This window comes from Eumetopias jubatus, unplaced genomic scaffold, assembly GCF_037043125.1.
Source record: "Eumetopias jubatus isolate StellerSeaLion01/CBP00866 unplaced genomic scaffold, mEumJub1_p1.0 scaffold_2, whole genome shotgun sequence".
NCBI lineage: Eukaryota > Metazoa > Chordata > Mammalia > Carnivora > Otariidae > Eumetopias > Eumetopias jubatus.
The window spans coordinates 665614-678891 of NW_028274808.1; positions in this window are offsets into that span (position 1 = coordinate 665614).

The following is a 13278-nucleotide window of genomic DNA, read 5'->3' on the forward strand; positions in this document are numbered from 1 at the left end:
TCTAGTTGTGTTATTGTGAACCAAGGAGGCAGATGGAAACCTCTAGAACACACAGAGAATGGCTTTTCTCCTCTAGGATCTCTGGTTAGCAGAGCAAGTCACCAGCTGGGTAGGACTGTGTTGTGTCCACACCCGCTGCTGGCCAGGGGGCTACTTAGAAGCCACCTCAGAGTGAACAGACCGGGACTGCGTTTCTGTGTCCGGCCAGCCACATTCTGAGCGCTGTGGGGCTGCCGCCGCGGACCGCACACGGAGGGCCGCACAGCACCCCCATCTACGAGCTCCTAACACAGTTGCCTGCAGACACAGACCTGCCTCCACAGCGCCCACAGCAGACAGACCCTGGCTTTCAGAAGCACCCCGCGACTGGCCGGGGCTCCTGTCCGCTGTGTGTTACCTGGAACACCCCGCGACCCGATGGGGCTCCTCTCCCCTGTGCGTCATGTGGAGCACCCCGCCACCCTGCCGGGTCTCCTGTTCGCTGTGTGTTACATGGAGCACCCCGCGACCCGACGGGGCTCCTCTCTGTTGTGTGTTATGTAGGCAAAAGTACCTTTCATTGATGTGTAACCTTCCGACTCACATTTCTATAATATGTATGTTTTCTGTCAATTAAGTTATTGTCAATCTTGTCGTGGGTGTCCTGGCAGAGAGTTTGTTCCCAGTCGCGTGCCCTCTGCACTGTGCCCACAGGGGGTGTTTGGGTCAGTGGGAGCTGGGGGCTGAGGGATAAAGCAGGGAGCGAGACTATATCCCTAAACTGGCGGCCTGAGAACCTGCTGGAAATGAGCATCTACACAAATGAGAAGCCGAGGTTCTGGACTCAGACAGCAGCTGGGGCGACCCTCTGACCTGTCACAGGCCAACAGCTTACACACTTGGAGACCGCGACCTGTAGGTAAGAGTTAGCCTTCCAAATGCCCAAAGGCTCAGAGCCTCCGGAGCCCATGGTGTGGGTGAGGGTTCGTGCTGTGCTGGCAGATCTGAGCAAGGGGTTTTCAGGGGAATGTCCATAAGTGGATTTTTAAATAATATCTAAGTGGAGATACACAGTTGAGAGGTAAATAAAAGTCGAAAAAGAGATGTTGACTGGAGAGACAGGAGAAAAGTTCTAGTCACAAAGATTTTTAGCTGAAGTCATAGGAGTAGGCATTTTTCTAAAGCAAAGAACAAAGTAATGAAATTTCAAGGCTGAACATTTTACACTGAAAAATACAATTAGTAAAGATAGAAGTAGGCACCACTAAATAAGAGAAAGACAACTACATGGCAACACCAGAGCATGTATTTTCACTATTTAAAAAAAAAAAACCTATTTTGAACATCTAATATATATCTAATACTGCTAGATGTTGAGAGAGTGAGGAAGAATGATCAGATTTCCTGTTAAACATGGTAGATTGAACAGAAGCAGTTACGTATGTACCCTTCAAAACCTCTCTAAAATTAAAGCACGATTTCTGAAAAATATAGCCTATAAAAATAAAAGTGACTCAGCGCCAGCAGCAGAATTTTGGAAGCTGGCAAGTAGATGGGAGAATGGTAATGGAATTATTAGCAGACCAGACAGAGCTGGTATGTAAGCATCAGGAGCCCAGCGCAGCAGAGACACTGGGCAGGACACCCTGAGGATGGACGCAGGACAGACGGGGGCCAGCTCCCACAGGAGCAAGTGGGGGTCCAGCACACAGCCGACGTGCAGAAGGCTGTCCCATCCAGGGCAGTGGCAGACCCAGGCTCTCTCTGAACCAGGGGTCCCAGTGGGATGAACGGAAGGATGTCTGTTCAGCAGGATGTTAAAACAGAGCCGTGGCCATGACCTTGCTGCAAGCCTTCTTTGCAAACTAGACGTCCAGAACCAGTAATAGGACTTTTAGCCACACACACATAGGGAGGATTAAATCGTCAGCAGTGGGACCTTTTTCAAGGCCTCTTTGGGGAGACATAAATGGTGTTACACCTTACAAGTACATCATACCTACTGAGGGCAGTTTTAAGGAAATGACTCAGCAGCTCAGGAGTCCCTGGGAGTTGGGGTCGGGAGACTGATGAGTGAAACATGCCTGCAGCATCTAAAGCTATGGGTAAATGCAGAAGGTGGAGCAGAGCAGGAGAAAATATGTAAAAATCAAAATTAGGAGAGAGTTGTCTTTCCACCAGTAGTGGAGCCGAGGACGGGCCTCCTGAAGTGGGGAGGGGCTCCCACAGGAATGCTGGCCCCAAAGGTGAAGGTGCAGGTGCTGTCCCAGCCGCCAGGACTGAGCCCTTTGTGATGGTCCGCTCGAAGGCCTGCCTGCCCAGGGCACCCAGAGTCTGGAGCACCCACCAGTAAGGGACATTTTCCTTCTCCCTCCCTCCCTCTCATCTCTCCCAGCCTGGGTGGTCAGCGTAGCTACAGTTGCTGGGGAAAGTGAGCACAGGAAAGGAGATGCCACTGTGCACCTGCCCCGCCATGGGCCTTGGCAGGGACAGTGAGAAATCCTCAATTTAAGTCAAAATCAGAATTGTATTTTTAGAAAGAAGTGGATAATTTCCATCACTGAACTGATACCATGCATGTGACCTAAAGTGACAGAAGAACTTGTTTAACTTAAAAGGGAGCAGAAAAGTCCCAGGCCTGTGTTTTTTATCCAAGAAAGAGAAGCTCTTCTCACAGCCAATATACTTAATTTATTTCTAATGACATCCCACAAATCCAGCTTGCAACAAGAACTGCCCAAAACCAGCTCCATAACTCTGGTCATTCACGTGTGGAGAGTGTGTGTGACCCCACCCTCCCACCCCAGGGAGGAGAGACAGACAGACACAGGATGGACAGATGGAGAGGGACAGAAACTTCAAGAGAACAGGAGGTTATAGAAAGTGAACGTGCAGTTAACAAAAAGAGCCAGGAACTTAAAATCTGATACAAATCCTTGAATTGCATAAAAGTTGTACTTAAGTCGACACACCTCACAGAAAGCAAAGCAACAAGAAAGAGACTCTAAACGTGGAAAAAAGTATGAGACCATTGGAGGATCTATTTAGGATCTTCAACATCAGCGAGTTCAAGGAAGAAAATGGGAGGACGAAGCTATCAAATAACTCAAGAAAATTTCCCCAAACGGAACCGGTTTCCAAATGGGAAGCGCTAGCCCAGAGGTGATGACAGACCTGCCTCCCAGGCCTGTACTGAAGGCTGGGGGGGGGGAGGGGCAGCGGGTGAGGGACTCGGACCACAGGGTGACTGCAGCTGTGGAGAAGGCAGCTGTTGACGTCAGTAATGCAAGGTGTCCTCCAGGAAAGGAACTTATGACTCAGGAATAAAATCGTACAATCAGTATTGATCTAAAAATTATGCTACATTTACATTGGGAGGATGGAGAGGTGTGTGTGTGGTCAGAAGGGGAAAAGAATAAGAAAAATCCGTACAGCGTGGAAAGCCATCGATAATAGCTAACAAGAAAAAAATCAGCAGCAGAGCCATGTTGGTGAATTTGCAGGCAAATCTCAAACGCAGCTCGAAGTTGAGAGCGTTGGTCTCTGGGGCAACGGCAGCGAACAGCTGTGTGGACTGGGGGGCTTGTTGTTACAAAAACCTTACAGACTGATTTGACTTACTAAACTACACAGGATGTAACTAAAAATTAATACAAATGTTTAAAGCATGATGGAGCCAGTTGTGTGCAGAACTCATTCTCAGGAACAAGGGAAACTGAGGAATGAGCTGAGAGTTTCAGGGCTTGAGGGAGGACAGCTCCCCTGATGCGCCAGGTGCCGCGTGCAGGGTTAGCTCAGATCTTCAACCCTCACGAAGTGAGCGCTGCTGTGAGCAGCCTGCTACAGCCATCCTACAGTCGGACCAAGACCACAGCTAACTCCTGAACGCAGGCGTCCCCGTGGCCTGGCCCACCCCGCCCGAGGTGCCGCATGAGCAGGGCTGGGGTCCAGACGGGCCCACTGGCCCCGCAAACTGAGGGCCATCTGTGTGACCAATGTGTGTTCTGACGTTAACTATTTCGGACTCCTTCCCTGCTGCCCAGCATTCCCTCGGGTCCAGGAGGAGGGAAGAGGGGGGAAGAGACCTTGCTCTCTGCTCACCCTTGGTTGTTGCTGGTGCCTTTGATTTTGTTAATATCCTGCACAGATTTTATCATCGAGAGCTGCAGGAAGGTTAGTCCTACCAGCTTGTGAGGCCATGACTTTGATATTATTTTACTTTTGGGTTTCCATCCATTTAGAGTTCATTTCTGGATATGGTGTGAGGGGTGGGCCACTTTTCCTTACTTTTTTGTTTATCTTTTTCTAAGTGGTTGCCCTGCTGCCTGTTACTGTTCACGAGTCTTCCCGTTTGCCTCGGTTGGTGAGATGCCACCTTCTCTACAGACTAAATTCCCATGTGCGCGGGTCGTTTTCATGATTTTCTATTTCAGTCCATTTGTGTGTGTGTCAACTGGGCCAGAACAATGTTGCCTCCATTACAGAGGCTTCAGAGTATGTCTGTAAGAACTGATAAGGCCGGTCTCCTGTACCTCTTCCTTGTTGGCGTTCCCTAGTTTTGGGTTTTTTTTTCCCCTGTGTGCACTTCTTTGGCCCCCAGGCTGTGTCCTGATGGATCTCAACACGACTGCACAAGGCACACGGGGTCACGGGCCTTCCAGCAGCTCCTTCCCTGAGTAACTAGAAGAGGCTCGTGTTTCCTAAAGGAGTCCGGGCTTTTTCACCCTAAACCTTTAAAAATAGAACATGGTTAAGAGAATTTATAAATGAGGACAGGGCATGCCTCAGTAAGCCAGCCAGCTCTCTGTGGCATGGTTCATGTTTCAAATCTCTCAGTCCTTCAGATTGCAAATACACTCGGAGGACCCAGTCCCAGCACACGGTCGCCTCCTGACTTTCTTACAGAATGCTCAGCCACACAGCACGTATGTAATGTCTTCCTAAATCCTTGCTGTTCTGTAAACTGCATGAGCACGAACACATCAGGAGACTGAGTCTGAGCTGGGTGGGGCAGGTCAGTGTCCCCCTAGGAAGAGGGATACACCTGCTAGGACCCCGTAAAGTACCACCCACACTCTGGAAGGGAAGATACGTTGTTGCCACCCATACTGTGCAAGAGTAACTCAAAGTTGCAGATTCAGTAACTTGGCAAAGCAGAGCTGTGGCAAATCCCAGGAAGTTGTGCTAACGGGATATTTGATGGGCAACTCTAGAACTCGTTGGCCCCTTGTAAAACCTGCCTCAGGTTATAACACATCAGGAACTCAAATCCTACCATTGGCATCAGGATTTTGGAACTCAGAGGAGTGTGTGAACGAGGTTTTGTTGCGTTCACCGTGTTGGGACCGCGGTGGACACTTGCAATGAATGATGGCCATGCTCAGCAACGTGGACGAGCCTCGAAAGAATTATGCTGATGGAGGAGCCTGAATGCTTTATGATTTCAGATTCTCAAAAGTTCTAGAAAATGCCACACAGTATGTCGTGACAGAAAGCAAGTCAGTGGTTGTCTGATGAGTGAGTCCCAGTCCCTTCTGAGGGAACCTTACAGGTCAGCCCAGAGACGATGGTAATGCAAGGCTTGTCAAAGCAAGCAGGGAGTGAGGGATTGCTAAGGAGCCCGGAGAGACTGCGGGGCGGTGGGTGTGTTCGTTATCTTGATTGTGGCGGTAATCACACAAGTGAATGTGTCTGTCAAGACTCACCACACTGATGTGCACACAAATATGTGTGTCAGTTGTACCGAGAGAGTCAGACGGGGGAAGGGACAAGAGGGAGGAAAACGTAATTGGATTATCTGAAGTCACTTATAGGAAGAAACAGCAGTGAGGACAGTGGTATCTGCAGGGTCTTCCCTCGCCTCCACAATATTTCTGGGGGAGTCATCGGTTTATCTTTGCAGATGAGAAGGCAGAACCTCAGCTGTTCTCACACCGACAACAGCTGGCAGCTTCTGCCTTCCTGTCCCAACGCTCAGAGCACACGGGACTCCGGGACTCCGGGATGCGGTGCTTCCAGCCCTCCTAGACACTAGGACATGTGCTGAGTAAGAAATAGCGCTGGGTATTTGTAAACAAATATTTCCACTCAGATATATTCAAATTAGTTTTAGATAACTTTTCTTTATCTCTATAGAAACGTATTGGCCATAATAGAAAGGTGGCTGTTGTTAGCTAGGCAGTTCTATATGGTTTTGTTTTTGTTTTAAACAATTTTAAAAAATGACTAACTGAAATTTTTTTGACATTTTGATAATGCTAACTTGAAAGGTAGTTTCACCTTTTGAAATTGGAGACATTGTTCCCTATCCAAGTCCTAAAAATGGTGACAGAAAATTCTTAATTCGGTAGTGAAGCGGGTGGGATCTCTGTTATTTTTAGATGTAAAAGGATCACAGCCTGAAGTTTTAAAGCTTTCGCCCACCGCATGTATTAAACAAACAAATCAAATGGTCCTACAGGTTACATGGTTACTGTAACCCAGCAGGCTCAAACCCATTCGGGCACTCGCTCACTCAGGAAATACAATTTACACAGGCAAATGTAAAAATGTGCTCTGTCTATGTTAAAGCTGTCTCAGGAGAACATGTTGAATAACGAGGAAATAGCTTCATTATAAGTTAATAGGTCAGCTTTTCATGGTGTTACCTTCAACTAGAGCAACTGAAAAAGAAACTAGTTATCTTTCTGAATGTAAGAAAATAATCCTGTTTCCCGTTATATGTTGCAGATTGGAAATCTGAGCAGTGTGATAAAAAGTGATGCATTGAATATGAAAGACAATGAGTTTCATGTTGCAGCATTTTCAGGAGCATTCGTGCGGAGAATGCCCTGGGCTTGAGTTAGGAAGCCTGCCACCCAGTGAAATGCAATCCAATTCCCCGGACTTTTAAACACAATCTCTGTGAAATGTAAATGATGAGTGAGTCCCAATCCCTTCTGAGGGAACCTTACAGGTCAGCCCAGACACTATGGTAATGCAAGGCTTGTCAAAGCAAGCTGGACAGTAAAAACAAAGTGCATGCTCCAAAACATCCCTCTGTCCAAATCTGGGGGCTGTGCAGCACAGAGCAGAGCTTTACAGAGGAGACTGTGTTTAAAATGGACTCTGAAGGTATCAGGTTGAGTCTCATAAAATTGCCAGTGTTTGAGCATCATGGTCTACAAGAAGACTACAGAGACAATATGGATTCCACCCCATTTGCAGGGACGCAGAAGGAGGGGTAGGTGGGGAAGCAGGTGTGTCTAAGGACGGCTGGTCTTCAACAGCCCTGGGCTTTTGGAGGGGGCACGTTCCTGAGAAGGGGCTGGGACCCGGGTCTGATGTCACGTTTTGTGCAAAGTGGAAGCACTGAAGCTTTCCTAGTAAGGATGTAGTAAGTCCAGAGCTGGGTTTTATGGAAACCAACCTGAAAACCCAGTGAAATGGAGTGAGGATGGGCATCTGGAAAGCAATCATTCCAGAATTTACTGCAGTAGCCTGGGCTTAGACTGAAATAGGTTCATCTGCAATGTGAATAGGAAGCAGATGGCTGGAGGAGAAGTGCGAGGGGGTCCACGGTGCTTGGCAGTTGATTAGATCTGTAATCTAGTGATACAGAAGAAACATAACTGCGATGGTTGGAGTCTAGGCGATTAGTGGAAACTGGGAATAAAGGAGGAGGTGTATTCGGTAGAAGGATCATGGTCTTGGTTTTAGGTAGCCCAGATAAGTTGGTCAAGAGAGAGCTGAGCCAAGTGCAGGATCTGGAGAGTGTCGCTCTTGTGAAGAAGGTATTTATTGAACATCTGAATGTGTCCATCACTGAGCAGCCTGCTAAAGACTGAACAGTGGCCCCGGGGTCATGACTGAGGCACAGGAGCAATAATGGGATCCTGAGAGTCATGGGACAAAACACCATCCCAAAGAGACGAGACAGGCTGAGGGCCCAGGAGGAAGTCCAGTGACAGATCCTGGGGGACCACTGATGTGTACGTGACGGGAGAGGGAAGTGGCAGCCACATCAGGTCACAGGAGCAGTGGTAAGGTGAGTTGGACCCGTGGACCCCAAGGGAGGAGAGGCATGGGCCGGAGCCCTTGCCCACCCTGCAGAGAGATCAAGGAGGATCTATCCGTGTTGTCGGTTCTGCTGTGACATGTCGTATGGCCTTGGAGAGTCTTTATGTCTTCTGGGCCTCATTGTTTCCTTCATATGTAAAGTTACACAACTGTACAAGATGAGTTCTCAGCACTCTTTGCCTAAAATCACTAGATTTCCTGATCATTGAACACAAGCAATCAAGTTAGGTAGGTGTGAGACTGATTTTCCCCCAATTAAACCTGAGGGGCTGGTGCATCTGTGTGTGTGGTAAGAGCACTGAACACAGCATCCACCTTCTTAACAAATGTTTCAGTGCGCAGCATTGTGAACCACACTGCCCATCCCTCCAGCTAGTGCATCTCCCATAACCGAAACCCTACAGCTTCTGAGCAGTGGCATCCCTCTGCCTCTCCCTTAGCCCTGGGCACCCATCTACTCTCTTTCTCTAGGAGATGGACGAATCTCGGGACTTCCTGTAGATGGAATCATGCAGTACTTGTGCTCCTGTGACTGACTTATTTCATTTCCCATAACGTCCTCCACATTCATCCATGTTGTCACATGTGGGAGGATTTCATCTTCTTAAGGCTGAATAATATTCCACTGTACCCAGAGACTACATTTTCTTATCCATTCATCCGCTGACGGACATTTAGTTTCCATATTTTGGCTACTGTGAATAAAGCTGCAATGATTTGGGGAGTGTAAATCTCTCTTTGAGATCCTGATTTTAATTCTTTTAATTTTCCTGGGATTGCTGGATCACATGATCATTCTAGTTTTACATTTTTGAGGAACCTCCATACTGGTTCTCACAGGGGCCGCACCATTTTGCATCCCACCAGCAGTGTAAAAGCAACATCTACAATCTCTCTACGTCCTTGCCAACACTTACTATTTTTTCTTTTTTTGGATGACAGCCATTTTTAACAGGTGTGAGGTCATATCTTATTGTGCTTTTGATTTGTAGTTCCCTGATGATGAGTGATGTTGAGCATTTTTTCATGTGTCTGTTGGCCATTTGTATGTCCTCCATAGAGAAATGTCTATTCAAGTCCTTTGCCCATTTTTAAATTGGGTTATTTCCTTTTCTGCTGTTGAGTTGTAGCAGTTCCTTTCATATTCTGGACATTGACTTCTTAGGTTTATAGATGGCAAACATTTTCTCCTATTCTGTAGACTGCCTTTTCACTCTGTTCATTGTTTACTTTTCTGTGCAGAAACCTTTAGCTTGAAGTAGTGCCATTTGTCTATTTTTGTTTTGTTGCTCGAGCTTCCGATGTTATATCCAAGAAATCACTGCCCAGACCAATATCATGAAGATTTCCCCCTATGTTTTCTGCTAGGAGTTTTACAGTTTCAGACCTCACATTTGAGTCTTTAATCCACTTCGAGTTTATTTTTGTGTGTGGTGTGAGGTAAGGGTAAAGTTTCATTCTTTTGTAAGCGGATATTCACTTTTCTCAGCACCACTTACTGATGAGACTCTCCTTTCCCCATTGGATATTTTTGGCATGCTTGTTGAAAATCAGTTGGCCATATATGCATGGGTTTATTTGCGGGTTCCCTATTCTATTCCATTGGTTCAAATATCTGTTTTTATGACAAAACCATACTGTTCTGGAGACTGTAGATTTGTAACATATTTTGAAATCAGGAAATGTGATGCCTTCAGTTTTGTTCTTTCTCAAGTTGCTTTGGCTTCTTAGAGTCTTCTTTGGTTCCACATGAGTTTTAAGGATATTTTTACCATTTCTATAAAAAATACCATTGATATTTTGATAGGGATTGCATTGACTCTGTAGAGTCAAAACGTCCATCTTACTTTAGGTAGGGTGGACATTTTTAACAATATTAAGTCTCCCAAACCATGAACATATGATTTATTTTTATTTATGTCTTCTTTAATTTTTTTTTACCAATATTTTCATAGTAGTCAGTGTACAAGTCTATTCCCTTCTTGGTTAAGTTTATTCCTAAGTATTTCATTCTTCTCGATGCTTTTGTAAATGGGATGGTTTTCTTAAATTCCTTTGCAGATAGTTTGTTATTAGTGTATATGATTTTTAAAATGTTGGCTTTGTATCCTGCAACTTTACTGAACTTATTAGTTTCAAGTATTTTTTTGTGGCATCTTTAGGATTTTATACATATAAGGTCATGTTATCTGCAGACAGGGATAATAATTTTACTTCTTCCTTTCCAATTTGGATGCTTTTATTTCTTTTTTGCCTAATTGCTCTGGCCAGGACTTCCAGTACAATGTGGGATAAAAGTGATGGGAGTGGGCATCCTTGTGTTGTTCCTGGTTTGAGGCGAGAAGCTTTCAGCTCTTCATCATTGAGTATGACGGTAGCTGTGGGCTTGTCATATATGGCCTCTGTTATGTTGAGGTACATTCACCTCTACCCACCCTGTTGAGAATTTTGTCAGATGCTTTCTCTGCTTCTATTGTTATGATCGTTGATTTTTGTTCTTCATCCTGCTAATGTGGTGTATCATGTTGATTGATTCACGTATGTTGAACCATCCTAGGAAAAAACCCAACTTGATCATGGTCTATGATCTTTTTAATGTGCTGTTGAATTCCATTGGCCAGTAGTATTTTTTTTTTTTTTTGGCTCATTATCACTGCCATTTTTAAATGTCAAGACAGTTTATTTAACTAACTATAGTTGTTTATGAGATATGATACATTTTTAAAATGCTTAGAAGCTCAGCTCATTAGCAATTAAAAAGTGGGTCCAAGGAAAAAGGTTTGATATGTATATTATCAAATCATCATCTAGTTAAGCTGAAAAAGCTGTCTGCTCAAAAGTGAAAAGATAGAGTCTTATATTCTGGTTGTTTGTCTTGCTTTTTCTTGTTGAAGTTTTCCAGAAGGGAAATATTTACTAATATATTTATTAATAGATATATATTTCCAAAAGAGGAATACTTACTAATATAAAGTATGCATACTTTATTGGAAAACAGCCCTCATTTCATGCTTCCCTCAGAGTACTACCTATTGTCCTTCTTTGTTGAAATGTGTCAATTAATGACTATGATAGACTATAATTTTTTTTAAGATTTTATTTATTTAAATGAGAGAGACAGCAAGAGAGAGCGAGCACAAGCAGGGTGAGGGTGGAGGAGCAGAGGGAGAGGGAGAAGCAGACGCCCTGCTGAGCAGGGAGCCTGATTTGGGACTTGATCCCAGAATTCCGGGATCATGACCTGAGCCAAAGGCAGACACTTAACTGACTAAGTGATCCAGGTGCCACCCGCCCCCCCCCGACCTTTTGGAAGATTTTATTTATTTGAGAGGGAGAGAGATAGATTTTTTAAAAGATTTTATTTATTTATTTGAGAGAGAAAGGGAGTGTTTCTTCTGTTTTTTAAAACTTGTAAGCAGATGACCTTTTTTTAAAATAATTTATTAGCATTGAAACTACTTTTTTATTGAGGTATAATTGACATGTAACATTATATTAGTTTCAGGTGTATAATGTAATGATTTGATATTTTTGTACATTGCAAAGTGATTTCCACAATAAGTCTGGTCCCTAAGTCTAGGGACATCTGTCCCTATACATAGTTATAATCTTTTTCTTATAATGAGAATTTTAAGATTATGCTTCTAGCAAATTTCAAACATACAATACAGTATTATTATACCAATGCTGTACATTGCATCTCCATGACTTTATTTTATACCTGGAAATTTGTACCTGTAGACCCTCTTCACCCAATTCACCCACCCCACCCCACCCCACATCTGTCAACCACCAATCTGTTCTCTGTATCTATGAGTTTGGGGTTTTTTCTTTTTCTTTTTTTAGATTCCACATATAAATGTAGCCATATGGTATTTGTCTTTCTTTGACTTATTTCACTTAGCATAATGTCCTCAAGGTCCATCAGTGTTGTTGTAAATGGCAAAATTTCTTTCATTTTATGGCTAAATAACATTCCTGTTGTGTATATAAAGTATTCTGTTTATCCATGCATCCACTGATGGACACTTAGGTTGTTTTCCCATCAAGGCTGTTGTTAATCATGCTGCAGGGAACATGGGGTGAAACTCCTTTTGAGTTGGTGTTTTCATTATCTTCAGATAAATACCCATTAGTTGAAATTGCTGGGTCATATGGCAGCTCTATTTTAATTTTTTGAAGAACCTCCATACTATTTCCCACAGTGGCTGCACCGGTTTAAAATACCACCAGCAGTGTGCGAAGGTTCTCTTTCCTCCATGTCCTCAACATTTATTTCTTGTCGTTTTGATATTAGTCATTCTCCAGGTGTGAAGCGATATCTTGTCGTGGCTTTGATTTATATTTTTCTGGTGATGAGTGATGTTGAGCACCTTTTAATGTACCTGTTGTCCATCTGTATGTCTTCTTTGGAAGATGTCTATTTAGATCCTCTGCCCTTTTAACAAATTTTTTCACAGTATCACTGCCATACAATGTTCTATTAGCTTCAGATGTACAATTCTGTACATTGTGCAGTGCTCACCATAATTGCGTTGTTCCCATCTGTCACTGTACAGCACTATTACATTATTGACTATGTCCTGTGCTCTGCCTGTTTTTAAATCAGATTGTTTGGTTTCTTTGCTAATGGGTTGCATGACTTCTTTATACATTTTAGATATTAGCCCCATATCAGATACATGATTTTAAAAAAATATCTTCTCCCATTCACTAAGTTGCCTTCTTATTTTGTGATGGTTTTCTTTGCTGTGCTGAAGCTTTTTATTTTGATGTGTCCCACTTTTTAATTTTTGCCTTTGTTGCCTTTGCTTTTGGTGTCAAGCCCAGAAATCATCACCAAGACCACTGTCAAGTAGTTTGGTGCTTATGTTGTCTTCGAGGAGTTTTATGGTTTTAGGTCTTACATTCAGGACCTTAATTTGTCTTCAGGTAATTTTTGTATTTGGTGTAAGATCCAATTCTTCCAGAACCCTTTATTGAGGAGACTGTCCTTTCCCCAGTGCATATTCTAGGCTCCTTTGTTATGAATTACTTGACCTTATATGTGTGGGTTTATTTCTGAGCTCTCTACTCTGTTCCATTGATCCATGTTTCTGTGTTTATGCCAATATCTACTGTTTTTTTTCAAGTTTGCATTTTTAATAACATAAATTACCAACAAGGTCCTGACCTAGTAATCAAAAATTACATAAAACCTCAAAATCTAAAAACAAGAAACAGACTAAATCACACACTAAT